This window comes from Oryzias latipes, chromosome 17 (genome assembly GCF_002234675.1).
Source record: "Oryzias latipes chromosome 17, ASM223467v1".
Taxonomy (NCBI): domain Eukaryota; kingdom Metazoa; phylum Chordata; class Actinopteri; order Beloniformes; family Adrianichthyidae; genus Oryzias; species Oryzias latipes.
Genome location: NC_019875.2, coordinates 26,653,734 through 26,669,040, shown reverse-complemented (window position 1 = coordinate 26,669,040; position 15,307 = coordinate 26,653,734). Strand labels below are relative to the sequence as shown.

Genomic DNA, 15,307 nt, shown 5'->3' with positions numbered 1-15,307 from the left:
GAAAATTTTATCCGATTATATCAAACATTTACGCGACACTTTCGATCAAAATACATCATTGTGATATGCGCAGAACTCTCTAAACATGCACCCGTGCATGTGTGGGTTCTTTCCGGGGACTCCGGCTTCCTCCCACCGTCCAAAAACATGCTTCATAGATTAATTGGTCACTCTAAATTGTCCATAGGTGTGAATGTGAGTGTGCATGGGTGTGTGATATGTGTGACCCTGTGACAGACTGGCGACCTGTCCAGGGTGTCCCCTTGCCTTCTCCCATAAGGGATAGGCTCCGGCCACTCCCCTGACCCCGAAACGGATAAACGGAAGAAGATGAATGGCCTGTTCGCTCATAATTCTCTAAATAAGGGAGGTTAGTGCTTTATTCTTGGCCGCACTGACCCGGAAGAAGGGTTAGGATTGGGTTGAGTGCCAACAACATTTAGCTTTGAATGAACTTAAAATTCATTCGGTCTATGCCGCAATTCGCACCTTGGCTGCATGTTAATATGTGGGAATCATATCAGCCTTTATTTTTTCTGGACATGATTGGAAACACGGTTTTCTACGGACTATGTGGAGTGGCATTTCTGCACCCAACAGCCGCCTCCGCCAGTTCACATGCTGTCCCAAAGCCCCTCCTTTGTTCAAAGACACAGTTCTCCCGGGAGACACGGGTCTCCTGAGTCCAGCAGCTTGCTAAAGCAGAGCAGCCGGACTGTTTGCCCCCCAAAGCCTTCTCTGGAGCGCAACACCGTCTGTGCATGACGTAAAAACCAGATCAGTAGTGACTCACAATCGGAATAAATTGTCAACGTGCACCACGATCGGATCAACAATCTGCATAACCCACCTGTCTCGATCGGAAGGAAATTTTTATCCGAATGGGTCTGATTGGGTCAGAGTATTCCGAATGGTGTGTTAACATGACATTTCTATTCTGATCAGGGGTTTATTGCAATTACTTTTGTCCATGTAACTGCAGCTATTGATGGTCTGTTTCCATGCCAACCAACAGCGAAAAAAAACGAGCGACCACCTCCAGAGCTTGCTCTGCTGATGTGCTGCTTCTCCACCTCTTCCTTTCACTCGTTCCTGCCCGACATGTGTGAAAGCAGGACGGAGGGGGATTCACCGGTGGCTCATTAAAAAGCATTGAGGAACATGCACAGACAGGATGTGGGTAGTGAATAGAGGAAAGCAGGGCAGGGCTTAGGACAGTGTTACTCTCTCTATCCCTCAAATCTACCGCCTGCTCTCTTCTCCATCACACTCACACAAACACATTCGCACACTGTTATCTTCTCCACACAGCACTTCCTATGGCCCCACTCATATTCCCACCAGCCCCTGTTCTTTATTCTCTGCCAGCTCATGTCTCACACCCGCTTGACCTGTGTGTGTGATGAACGGGCCTGGTGGTGGTCGACCTTTTTTCTCAAAACTTATTTTGCTCCTGCTATCTCTTCGTCTGACACCTTATCTCATGTTAACTCCCTCTGTTATTTACTTGACTTTGCCCTTTCCCACCTAAGACCCTTCGTCCCTGCCGATAGAAGTCATCTTTGTTAGCACAATGCACACAGTGATGAACAGGAAAAGCCTCTATGAAAGCAAGGTGCTCCAATAAACAAGTCGGCACACTGTCTGGGGCTTTTGGGTCACAGAGTTATAAAAAAAGCCTTGTGGCGTCAGACAAAAACTCCACCTGAATGACCCTAGAGCACAGTGAGATGTTTTATCAGAGATCTTGGGATGATCATCCAATCATGAGTTTCCAAAGCAATGACTTGCCAAACTAATATGTTTTAGAGTTCAACCCTTCCACCAAATGCTAATAAAGTCATACCAGATCCATGGTTCAATTTCCCCAAGTTATGATGATCCTATTTGCACAAAAAAGAACCTTGCAGATTGTTTAACATATAAAAATGTAACTAAAATTATGCCACCAAATCTCCTTAATGTTTGTCTTTCATCCTGTTTGCTCTACCCTTCTTGACAGGACAATCTGATGCAGATTAACCTCAGCACAACGGTCAAAAGGCACAAAAGCAAAACAATAATTAATGGTCACACAAAAAATAAGTAAAGTAGGTTCTTGTGATTTAAAGTCCCAGTCAGATCATCTTTTAATCTAATTTTGAAGCGTTCCCAGTGGTCTTTTACTCATGATTGTTCAGTTTTTAGCCAAAAAAACGGTTGTTTTCAGGACAGTTTCTGCAGTCACGTTAGTTCATTCGAAATTTGCTTCTGAATTGTGGGAAGGACCCTTAGCACAGAGTAAGCCCTCCCATACTTCCCGTCATCTATTTGTCTCCTGCTAGCTTACAGCCTCTCAACGCACAGTTCAGAGACCAATGCCAGCTCAGATGAGGGAAACGAAAATGTACATAGATCTACTCGCCTACAAGTGGATGCATCAGAATGGAGCGGGGCAGGAATCTTGTGGAATGATAATGGATTGGATTTTTCTGCGCTTTTCCAGACACTCAAAGAACTCACAATGTGTGCCCATTATCCATTCACTCCTCATTCATACTTGGTGATGGTAAGCTACTGATGTGGCCTAAGCTGCCCTGGGGCAGACTGGCAATATGCGCCTACAGCCCCTCTGACCTTTAAGGCACACCAGTGGAGCCACACTGGAGGCAAGGAGGATGAAATGTCTTTCCCAAGGACACAATGGCAGTTGGCTGGGGGGAGTGGGGACCCTTTGATTTTTGGCCAACCTGCTCAACCATTTGAGCCACTGCTACAAGCTTTTTCCAACAGCATTTCTGTCTGCTCCTGATTCACAATGATTTAAATAAAGAAATGCTCAGAAAACATATTTTGAGATTTTCTTCTCCGTCCTACATCATTACAAAAATGTTAAAACGCCAAATACACGAGTTTCATCGTGGTAGGTCTTTAACTGACTGGTTGTCCAAATTAAAAAAAAAACGGCCTTTGCAATATTGCTGCTTTGTGGAACAGACCTATCAGATAAAAGGGGAAATAAATATGTGACACATCACATCAGGATTCTCATCCAATCCTAATTTGAACATGTGAGCCCCTGAAATGTAGCAGATGCAGGGGTAAAATCATAATTTTTAAAGAATTTGTCCCTGCAGTTTTAACTATCACCTTACATGTGATAAGTTTGTCTCTTGCGATTGCCTCATTTCCTGTTTCTAAGATAAGAAACCATGTTTTGGTTTATCCTCTACTTATATGGCAACCACTTACAGAAGACTGGACAAGGGGGTTCATTCCAAAGCTATTTGTCAAATGACTAAATCAGTGCAATATGTTGCCTCTTTGGTCTGTTTTCAGTGTTTAGTAGTCTGGGAAATGTTGTCACATGCTCAGACAACATTCTTAGCTACTACTGTGTCTGGCATGGTGTATATGAATTGCGCAAAAGAGAAACTGTTAGCTTCTACTTGAAAATGTGCCAATTGCTCTTTCGTGTGATGGGGACTTTTTTTTAATGCGCGATTTTCCTCTAGGGGAATGTTGCAATCTGTTTTTGGTTTGAAGCTGGATGCAGGTGAGGCAGCTCTTCTTGCAGCCTGGGAAGCTGTGTGAGTTTAACTGAAGCGTATATGCACAGTTAAAAAAACAAAACAAAAACAAAATTCCTGTTAGAAAATCAGACAATGTTTTGAGCTCAAAACAACTGTAATAAATCAAAGACGATCAGCAATTGATTATGATTGTGCAGATGAAGCTGCAGAGCTTCAGAAAGTTAGCTCAGCTGACAGTTGAGTAAATAAATACTTCATTGAAATTGTCCTACATTATAATGGCTAGATGATCAATCACTCGATTCAAATCACTACAACATAAACACAATTAAAACGAATAAAAATCTGAAGTTGATACTGCAAATCGCCATCAGCTTGACGAATAACAAACTGTATTTTCCTTTTAACTTGTTTCCTGCGACACGTTGATTTGGACAGTGCATTTGAAAGGAAATCTATTCTCTAATTGATTGTTGTGTATTTTGAAATTGAGCTGCTGAATGGTTTTACTTAGGGCCTGATTACTATTTATATTTGACTTGCATTTGTTTCCTGTTGGGCTATCAAGTCATGCAGGGCAAACTCTCACTCAGCACATGTAGTTTTCAACAGTTCTGGTTGGAGAGAGACGTTTCATTGCCGTACATTTGCTGCCTCTCTGTTATCCGAGTCTTGCAAGCCATGTCATTTAGACTGTAGTCCCCTTAAAGATTAATTATTATAATCCAGGCTTGTTTTTAGTGAGTGGGAGCAAATGAGTCAGAATCAATCATCGAGTTAATTGTTTAAATGCTTGAAAGTGTAAAAATATGAAATAAACAGCAGCCGTTTATGTGAAATACTGCTTTTTTTTTCAAGTGACAGTTGCTTAAAACATAAACATAAATTCAGAGACCGAACAGCAAAATCAGCACTTGGAAACTCGGTATTACTCAGCAGATTCTGCACATCCCAGCAGCCCCTCCTGGTGTGCAGACAGGTGGCAGCAGAGAGCCACAACACCCCAGCTCCACCGCTGCACAATGTACATGTCTGTTATTCCGTGTCAGTTCCATCTTTTAGTGTCTTTTTTCAGGATGTCCAGACGGTGAAACATCACTTGAACTAGGCAGACATGACCCTTGACAACAAAGTAATGCATCACAAGAGTGCAGCTCTGCATATTATTGTAAGTAGTTTTTATTTTCTTTGTAATAAAACTTTAAGATATTAACTTTTCTATGAAATCATTTAGGCAGGGTAGAACTTCTTATAAAAGATAAATCATTTAAATTATGTCTGTGATTTAAAGGCGCATGGCATACCTGTCATGCCCCTTACGCCAGACTGTTCCAGTCTGCTCTCAGGATGAAGGCATACAGACAACCGGCACACAACCATTTTAATTAGCTGCAGGGCAGAGCCTGACAGCCTGTAGTGACAGTAATAGCACAGTAACCAGCTATTGCTCTAAATATTTGGTGTGTTGCACGGTCAATGCCATGAGCGAGGGGTCAAGCGGCAGAAGATGTTTTTTTTTTCCTGCACGTTTCTGAAGCACTTTCAATTGGAGATCACTAATTTATGGTGAGGCAGAAAAAGTAGACAAAAAGAACCTCATTTAATGAGTAGACTTTAATATGCTTTACAATAACAGCATTCAGTTGAACTTATCCTACACTTACAATATTGATGTTGACCTCCAGGTTACAAAGTGGATCTTTAATATCTGAGCTACAGTTTGAGGGAAACGAAACTCAGGAAGCCTCTGTTTATATTTATTAGGGGATAATTGTGTATTGGGGAAAAAAAAAAGGGATTAATAAGACCAGTTTCTGCTTAAAAAGAACACAGAGGGGAAAAAGTAAATGTATAATTTTAAATATAATAGGATAACATTAGTAAGAAAGCATGAATATTGTTGCAAAACAAACATTCATGAGGAATCTGATCAAATTGGGTGTTAAACAATATTTGCTCTTGCTTGTAAAATCACTGACTGAGATTCATCAACAGTGCCTGGATGCTTTGGGGCTTATTACATTGTCAGTTTTGGCGCAGCATCAAAGGCGATCCGAGGCGGATGAAGAATAGAAATTCCATGACATGTGTCAGATATCATATTTCACTTCAATGGAAATCCTGCAGACGTCTCTGTGTGCGGCACATCTACTCCCCCCAACAATTAAAGCTGCTGTTTTCCATCAGAAACAACAGTTATCATTCAGAGGTCAACCATTTTTTGCGTTATGATTAATGAGAGTGGCAGGAAACATTCATACCCTACTCAATGTGGAGTTACTCGACAAGTCGTAAAATGCAGTTTCTTAATCTGACATCACGCTTTAAATTGTGCATTATTTAATTTTTACTATCCCATGCTTTGAGATGGTTGTTTAAATTTAATAAGTAGGGACATAAACTAAAGAATCTGTTGCTCCTTAATAATTAACCCTCAGAATAGAAGAGCTTCGGGTAAAAAGACTGCCCTTACTCTGACCTTGAATCTCTGTGCTCATGGCCATGAGCGTCGTTATTTACAGTGGGACTATAGGAGGCCAGATCTGACACTTCAGGGATTGGTGTTTATTTTATGCCAACTAAATGATCGGGTTGGAGCTTACAGCTTCCTCTAGTCTTAAAAAGAAATTATAGGACCATTTCTCATCTTACAGATCTCTTAGCTCTTTTCCTTTCATGATGCGGTGATCTATGGCGCTCAGATTTTTCTGTGATTTGGAGACATATTTTCAGAGTCAGTCTTGGTTTATGACTTTATTAAGCTTTTTGGAAAAGAAAGATTCCATGAAATGTGTGTATGTTTCCTTTGTTAATATTTTTTAATAAACTTTGTGTGTCAAAATATTTTTTCCATGCAGGGAGATGGTAAAAATAAAAAAATTAAACCTTATGTTTTGATTTTATTCAGTTAGTTTGCTCAAATTACAGCAAAAGCTGATTTTGTTTTACTACAAGTGGAAGCAAAAATTTAAATTTACAGAAGCCAGAAGCATTTGGGTATGTTATAATTTATTTATTCTAGGTTTATAATTTTAGCTAATTCCTAGTTTAAATGTAATCTGTCTTCAAATACCAGTTTAAAATCCACATATTTTTACTTTAAAGCAAAGTATTTGTGTAAATCTAACAGGATAATAAATAAAATGAGTTGTGGGTTTTTAAATAAAATGTATTTATATCTTACACACATTTATACAATTATATCAAAATAAATTTGCAGCCTGTTGCTTTAATACAATATAAAAACAAATCAGTGAATAACAGGCATATTATGGATTTTTCTATACAAAACCTTTTTTTACATCACCTTTAGCAAATTTTTTGACAGAATTTAGTCAGTTTGCTACTGAAATACACTCAGACTAAGAACTTTGTTAATGTTCTCATTAGTTTACTCATTAGAAAAAACATAAAACATATAAAAGCAAGTGGCTACCTTTTTAAAAACATTCTTCTTTGGATCATTCCTTAACAAGTTCAAGTATGTGATACTGCTGCTTTCAGTGAGTTTATTTAGTCTGCTATTCATCCTCAAAGTTCTCTTGCTTTTTCAGCAACGCGTGGCTAAGAAAGCAAAACACACCAGGAACGCAGAAGAAAAAAAAAGAAAACTTCAGCCGCAATTGTTTTTAGCTGTTTTTAAGCTAAATCACCAGCTCTCTAATTAAAATGAGAAAGACCCTTGATCAGAATACATCTTTCAGGTTGTTTTATGAATTAATAGAAATACAGACACAGTATTAATGTAGGTATACATGAGGCAGAAGTGGAAAAAAATCAAATGTATGTCACACATGCAAATTTAAAAGCATTAACAGTTATCAAGACTTAAAGAATCTTTTTTCTTTTTTTCGTAAAGTCATATTTCACAAATGAAAGTAAATCAATACATTGACTGCACTTTTCTTTAGTAGGTTTAGCTTGTGAAAGGAAGTTAAAGACATGGACAATTAGCAGAACAGTACGGACATGCTGTGAAGAGCTAAAGTTTGACTTTAAATGACACACACAGAAAACATTTAAGACTTCTCAGGTTTGCTCATTTTTTGCAATAAAAAAGCAAAATAGGGGAAAAAATAGTTTAGATTTCCTGCATCTCTGGGCCCAGCTGAGTGTCATCTCAACGTTTAAATAAAAAATGATTCTGTAAACAGAAGGAAAATGTATATTCCAGTTTAAATCTCATTTATTTTCATAGTTCACTCACACACTGATCATAAATTTGCTGCAGGGCTATCCTTAGACTTTTACCACTGCTTTTACTTTCTGGAACTTTGTATTTTCTTCCCTCAAAGCAGAAGGTCGTCTCCTCAATGAAACTGACCCAGTACTTTTTGGAGTCAGGTGACTTTGCTGCCAACATGTATTGTACTTCGGGACATGGAAGACTGGGCTTGGATAAGGTTATTGACTCCCCCCTCTTCAGCTTTGTTTTGACTAGCATGCCAGCTCTCTGACTACCATTGAACACCCCTGGAGTGAATTCTGAGCATACCAACGAGGAGATGCCTTTGAAAGGACAGATGTTCCCGGGCTTAACCTGCCGCCTACCCAAGCCACCGCTCTGCCTCGATTGTATATTTGCTTTAGCTCTATAAATAACCAAGTGGTGTAAGTTGCTCAAAAATGTAACTGATGCTGTGCTGACCTCCAAGGCCCTCATTTTAGGGAGCAAGAGGCACTGAGGTTGTAGAAAACTCTGCTGGTGCAGTCATGGTAAATGGCTTTGGGCAGATGGACACCGTGCACACATGCATTATGTCCACATAAGGACCGGTCTAGTTTTTGTCCAGATAACAAGAGTTACACAACAGCAGTGTCAAATGATGAGGTCAGACTTTAATAAAGAAAAAGAAAAGTGCAGGCTTTCACAACTCAAACTTTCTTTAAGAATATTTTATGGAAAAAAAAAAAACATTTCAGTGGAATATTTAAATTTACCTTAACGATAAAGCTTGCTTGCAAAGTTAGTGAGACTGCAGAGAGTTTGAACTCGTGCTGTGGCTGCAGGGATGAATGGGTGATTGTTCGTTGGCCCTTGTGACGACTCTCCTGGGGCCCATCAATTGACAGAGGCTCTTGGAACATCAGGTCATGGCTAACCAGGTTTGGAGGCTTGGGTCCAGCCTCGCCGTGCTGATTGTGCCCCAGTTAAAGCTCGGGACCTCCAGGGCGCACAGCTGGATCCCTTAAAAAAGCCCAGCTGAATGGTTTTAGAAACACTGCATCTCCTCTTACCCTGCTCTTATGGTCCACTGAGAGCAGCACAGATTTCAGGCACTGTGGGTTTTTTGCTCTCGATATAAATAGGTTTGCTTGCCAAAGCCCCTGGAAACGATATTAAAGTATGTGCTCCATATTTTTGCCCAATATTTCTCCTCAGCAAAAGATTTTAACCAAAATTTCCACCCTTTTACTTATTTTCTTCCTCTCACATTTTCTCCACCGCTCTATTGCTCTCTTGTCTCCTCCCGGCATGCTCGCACACATCTTAATTTTCTCTCTTTTTCCTCCTCCAGCACTCAAGAGTATTGTATCAATTACAGCTGACCGCCAGTCAGGTGGGTCTGCGGGACATTTTAGAACACAGAGGGGCAGCCAGATTGTTCTGTGCCTCCAACCTACTCCCAGACTTCAGCCAGAGTCCCGCTGAGGGCCTTGTCCCGGACAGTGCAGAGAGACACCTGGCCAAACCGCAGAAACACTTCCAGCTGCAAACTGCCTGATGCTTACCACAGAGAGAATCCAGGCCAAAGGTGGGGAGCTCAACAGGAACCGCCACACTTCTATTGACATTTCTCTAGGTTTTCATTACATTTTACTCTATTTACTAAAATGACCGTTTTTTAGCTGTAAGGTCCTTGTCCAATCATATTTTGATCTATTTTAAAAGTGTTCCCTGTGCTCTTTCAATTATTATTTTCTTAGACATAATTTCTGCAGAGTTGCAGTAGTTCATTAGAAATTTGCCTCCGTGTTGTGAGCCTACATTAATTTCCCATCATCCCTTTGTTTACTCGCTCTCTTGCTAGCTTACAGTCCCTTACAAGACCAACCTAACATTAGCTGTGCATCAAAAATGATGAGAAACGTCAGAGCTATTCAGCCGTACGATTTTGAGCTAGATTCCAGCTTGGATGAGGTAAACAAAGACGTACGTGGATCTATTTGTCTGTAAGTGAATGCATCAGAATGGAGTGGAGCAATGAGCTTGTGTTCGGCACAATGTAGTTTATTCATAACAAGAAGCTTTTTCAAACAGCATTTTTTCGTCTGCTCCAGATTTATAGTGATTTCAATCAAGACACATGCAAAAAACTCTGTTGTAGTATTATCTTTTTTCTCTGTATGCCCTCCATAATGAAAAAAAAATGCTACAAGACCAAAAAACAATGTTCAATTCCTTCTTTGAATATAATCGTAGAAGTTGCTAATCAAGCCGTCATTTTTCAAAGTAAAGTAAAGTTTTACAATTTGTGTCCCAACAGCTCCTGCAAAAGTGAAAGTGGGAGAGAGCAAAAGAACAACAGCTCCCTTTTCTCTGTGACCAGCTGACATGAAAGAGCACATTATGTCTGAGATTAGAGGCAATTACACTAGGAGTGCGTTTTAAGACCTTTGTTTGCCAACATGACAGGAGGGAGCAGGGCTGTAATTTGATGAGGGGGCTGTGTGAGTGAGAAACTCTGCATGGCAGCCTCCCGGCGGACGAGGCTAAGAGAAGCCTTTGTCCACTCTGCAGACATGGCAGTCGGCATAAGTTAATACATTTAGATAAATACAAATGAATATGACATTTGTTAATAAATTGTGCAGCCAAGTACTTCAGTGAGATTAAAGAGACTTCCCTGCGTCCTACTGAAAACTTTCATCTTGGCCTTTTGTTCCAGATGATACTTCAAAAGCTGCTGTCCATTGTTCCACCATTTATATTAATCTAAGTGCCACAGTCGTGCAGGTTCATTGAAATGTCACAAATACTGTAAACATATGATTCACCCTGAACCTGCGGTCAACACAAAAGCAGCACGCCGGGTTTTTCAAGACGTGACATCTCTTCCATTCCGGCTCAGAGCATTGTTCGAGCGCACCGAGAGTTTCAGGACAGGAAGCCGGCAGCTTGTTCCAGACGGAGCAGCAGAATGGAACACGTCTTTATTTGAGGGAAGTCATTCCGTTGATATATAAAACACCAAAGCAAAGTTTCCTTCCCCTTTACTTTCCTGATGCTATCCTCTTCAAAAGGACACAATCCTTTTTACTGGGCTCACATGCACACACGGGACAAGAAGAAAAACAAACAGAAGCCGTTTAAATATCAACCAACCTGACTTCTGTTTGAGTGAAGAGGCTACTGCGCGGCTCTGGACACGGCTTGGTAAGCTGCTGTAAAGCTTAAACTGAGAAAATATCCTGAGAATAAAATGTAATTTTATTTTGCATTACAAACTCCACAGGAATGACTTTTTAACCTCAAGAAAGAACCAAACAACATTAAAGAGAGCAAAAAGGAGACTGCCCCCCCTTTTTTTCTGAGTTTAAAACAAGTTCAAGCTGATTTAACTAAATGTATATGTAAATGTAAAGTTGGAATGAAAATAAATTGTAGGAGCCACTTGTACAGTTTTTTTTTTAATCAGAAGAAGCCTTTAGCAGTTAGGCTCAACAGACAATTTCCTGCTTGCAACACTGAAAGTGACCACAGAAAACACAGAAACAAAAAAAGGGGGTGAAATGTTTGTGAAGGGTCTTTATCAATATTCACATCTTTTTTTGTTTAAAGCATTCAGTAGTTTACAAAAGTGGGAGGTTCAGTGTTTTTAGCCTAATTTTGTTTCATGTGTTTTAATATGAGAAAAACAGCAATTTTTCTAAAAAGATCAATGATTTTACAAAGTGATCAGTAACCAATTCCACCTAAACAAGCCCACTTTTCACAGTTTGATATTTCTCTGTCTTTTGGCCAGATTTTCCCATAAGGGTGTGGGAGGAGAGGAAGAGGACCACCTATTAAAGTGAAACTTTAGGAGTGATGGATGGGAGCTTGTTGAGGGGGAGCAGAGGGGCTTGCTCACACCCCAGGGGAGGAGGATGATGAACAGGGAGGGGAGGGGAGGTGGAAGGGAGAGTTCAACTCACACCTCTCGCTGAGGGGATGGAGACCTCCCATGCTGTGTGACTTAAACATTACATTGACTTCATCCCCAATTTCAACTTTAGCCTTTTTTCCCTAAAATTCTCTGCTTTCATCTTAGATTTTTATGGTTGAAAAGTATGCCCCTCCGGGGAATTTTAAATTGGTATTAATGACTTTCATTTACGTTAGTAAGTTCTAGTGCAGGGCGGCAGTTGTTGGTTATGTTTGTTTTTTTCTATTTTGTACATAGCTAATCTAAAAAACAAATAAGAAACCACTTGTCCCTCAGATAAACTCTGTATTTGTCAAAATTAGTGGCGCATGAAGTTTTTTAAGTTGCATTGTAAGATTTTTTAAGAAGCGGTCCAATACAATCTGCAGAAATATTTATACACCAGACTCATGCGCAAAATCTTGGCTTATATAACCACTGTGGTGGGTAGTTATATGTGATAAATAATTATATATATCATAACGTGATAAATAAATATACTAATCATTTAAATATATATATATATAGATCTATATATTTATTTATGCATTACCATGTCTGTATCAACAGTAGGGGTAGGCTCCAGCAGCCTGTGATCCTGAAAGGGGTTAAGCAGGTTTGGAAAATGGATGTTTAAAAAATACGTAAATAAAAATGTGTTTCTTTGTAAATAATATTATCTCTTATTAAGATATTAGTGTCTGTAAGTGTCTTAGTAAGCAACTAAGAAGATTCATTAATAAAATGATTCATAGTACATTTATTTATAACATTTTGTCATCCATATAAATATCCACCATGGTGATAATACAAGCCAAGATTTTTTGCATGAGTCAGGTGTATAAATAATTCTATGTCCCATAACTAATATGTCAGTATTACTTTTTTATTTTATTTTAATTTAACATAAAATTGGAAGGCAAATTGCCATGTTTACAGCTTTTTTTGACTGTGCTGCTCACAAAAAAGTAAATAAATAAAAGTCACATGATGTTCCATTTGTGTATAGAGAAGCCTTTGCGGTTTAATGCCTGATGTGGAGAAATTGTTGCAGCAGTAGTTTACCTTTAACTGTCAGGAAATGACCCATAATCTGCAAGTGTTTGACTGCTGCAGCATTCCTGTGAAATGAGACAAGTTGAGGTAGATTAGGGGTTGGGCAATTAGCTCATTAGTTAACATAAACACATGGCAGGGCTCCCCCATTTCTACACACTGTGCCACCCCCATACTGCCCACAGCTGGTGGTCAAAATTAGTCCTCAAACTCCCAAACTCTGACACACACACTGCACTCAGACCACTTCATCATCAATTCTGCGTTTTTTTCCTCCTTTAGTTTGCCGTCGCTTTTTTTCTGGGCCTCATCATCTCCTCTGTTCTGCTTTGCTCCAGACAAGCCACTTTTTCATGTTGTATTCCTGGGGGCTGGGGGCCAGCCACTTTTAACCAGCACCTCGCAGCTTATCAAAGCACTTTATCAGCCTGAGGGGAAAGACATGAGGGTTAAGCCCTTCACTTCTGCTGCCCTGCAGCTCCGAAAAGCAGCAGGCTTTCAGCAAACAAATATTTGTAAGCTGGAGCTCTGAGAAGTGCCTTCTGATGGAGAGAAAAGCTTTTGCTTCTTGTGTTTCAGTTGAGGTTCCTATGAGCGTTAGTGTGTGTGAGCAGGAGAGGAAGAGAGTGTGTGCTGTAAAAATACAGGGCATCCTTTGTGCTGCAAGGTAAGCCATTCCCTCCATACATCCCTGTTCATTACTAGGAGCACAGATGCTGAGCATTTGACTGAAATGCCTGGCCACATTTTAATTCCAAAAGGAGGCTTTCTACTCTCTCACCCTTTAGGTTTGGACATCCAGGCTTCCTTTCCTTTCCTTCTTTTGACAACATTTTCACCAATTGATCGAAATCTAGTAAAACATCGCATCAAATAATAAACTTATGAGGAAAATGTCAGTCAGCAGAGCACCTCGACCTTAGGTGACAAGCAACTTTTCATCCCAAAGCAGGACGGGGTGTGTTGCGAGTAGTAACAGAAACCCTGCTTTACTGTTAAAAAGCATGAATGAGCATTTGTGGGACTTTTCACTGTGCTGGTCTTGTTGTGTCAGGAAGCTGCGCCGTCGGGTCGTGTGATGCCCGAGAGGTCTGAAGGTGGGGTGAGCTGACGACAGAGGAGGAAGGAAAGAGGCTGGAATATCAGAAAAAGAAAATGCGCATGGGAATTAATGAGTTGCAGTTTGCTAGGCAAATTGGTAGTTTGGACACTGAGCCAAGAGACGGAATAGCAGACCATTGATCACCATCTGTGCCGACAGGGTTTAAAGTGTTGCGCGTTGTTTTTTGGTAATCTATTGAAAAAGTTAACAGTGAGCCATCACTTTGGTTTTGTGCTGCATTTCTGTGCTGCAGAAAAGAGTGATATGGCTAGTTGTGAGTTCTATTTATCTTTTTTCTAATACGTGAAAAGAAACCACACCGGTGTCCTCACTGGTTTGATTTTCTTTCTGGCAAACTTTGTTAAATTAAACCATTAAATTAGCAAAGACAAGATCTGAATTGAAAGTGTTTTCGCAGAATCTTTTTGTGTTTCTGAAGGTAAAACTAGGAAAAACAACATTTTGTGATGAATTTCAGAGTCAGAGTCAGACAGTAAACAACCCTGCCACGCCGTTTTTTTTTCTCTTTTTTTTCCCATATGATTAATGTTGACATCATTAGTTTGAGTAAGGGCAAAAAACTTGCTGTGAGGGATGCTACAGTGACACTGATTGGTGAAGGAAAGTGCCACACCTTGCTCTTTGGCAGCAGGTCGCGGCCTTATCAGCATGATGAATTACATTGACACCCCAGTTATCTAAATGACTGTCCATCTCCCCATCTCCCCTTTCCTTCCCCTCTCTTTTTTTTTTTCCAGCCCTTGGCCTTGTCCCTCCAACCTCCCACTGTTCAAACATCCAGGGCTGCGTTCAGCCAGTCAGTGTGTGCATACTCTGAACTTAGCAATTTCATACTACAGACTTGTAACTTTTGAGTTTTGGTTTACAAACTGCAGGCGTCAAAAGATGTGTTATCGTTGTAAAACCGTAAACAAATGTCATGTCATGTTGCCAGAGGAACTAATAAAAACCTGCCTGTTGGGACTTGAAGTACAGACTGTTGGGAGCGTAAAAATAAGACCACACTGAGCTAAAATTCAAGTACAAACAATATAGTAATAACAGGATTGTCATTGATGAACAGAACTCTTCTCGTCATTCAGAAGACTCATTTCCTTTATTTCCTGTTTGACTCCAACTTCTTATACTCCAGCATCCACCTCACAGCTTCTCATTATTTGTCGGTGCCTCCTGTGACCTTCAAACACGTTTTTGAATAAATGATGTTAACTGTAATTGTTCTAACCAAGTGGCCCAAAAACTGTAAATGTCATTTTGAAATAATGCCAATAAAAGTTGTTTTTTTTTTAAAGATGCAGGAGAAAATTGTTTAAACATATTATAAAAAAAATAATAACATCAGCAATACATACTGAGGCATGTGATTATTTTAATGTTGAAAAAAAGGATCTTTATGAAAATAACACGTGTCTTGCTGGTCATTAAGTTTGTGGCTTTTTACTTTATTCATTTATTCAACTAGTCCAACCCAGCAGCTGAGCAATAAG

The 15,307-nt window shown here is 39.9% G+C and overlaps 1 long non-coding RNA gene across 2 annotated transcripts; it reads left to right on the top strand.

Annotated features, from left to right (window-relative positions):
• Positions 1 to 4,362: 4,362 nt before the first annotated feature.
• LOC110016908 lies at positions 4,363 to 14,245 on the top strand. Of its 2 annotated transcripts, XR_002292216.2 has the most exons (4): positions 4,363 to 4,680; positions 9,032 to 9,268; positions 10,403 to 10,890; positions 10,970 to 14,245. It is a non-coding gene; the product is annotated as an uncharacterized LOC110016908 (long non-coding RNA). The 2 variants fall into 2 exon arrangements; XR_002292215.2 differs by having other exon boundaries at positions 10,403 to 14,245.
• The last annotated feature ends 1,062 nt before the right edge of the window (positions 14,246 to 15,307 follow it).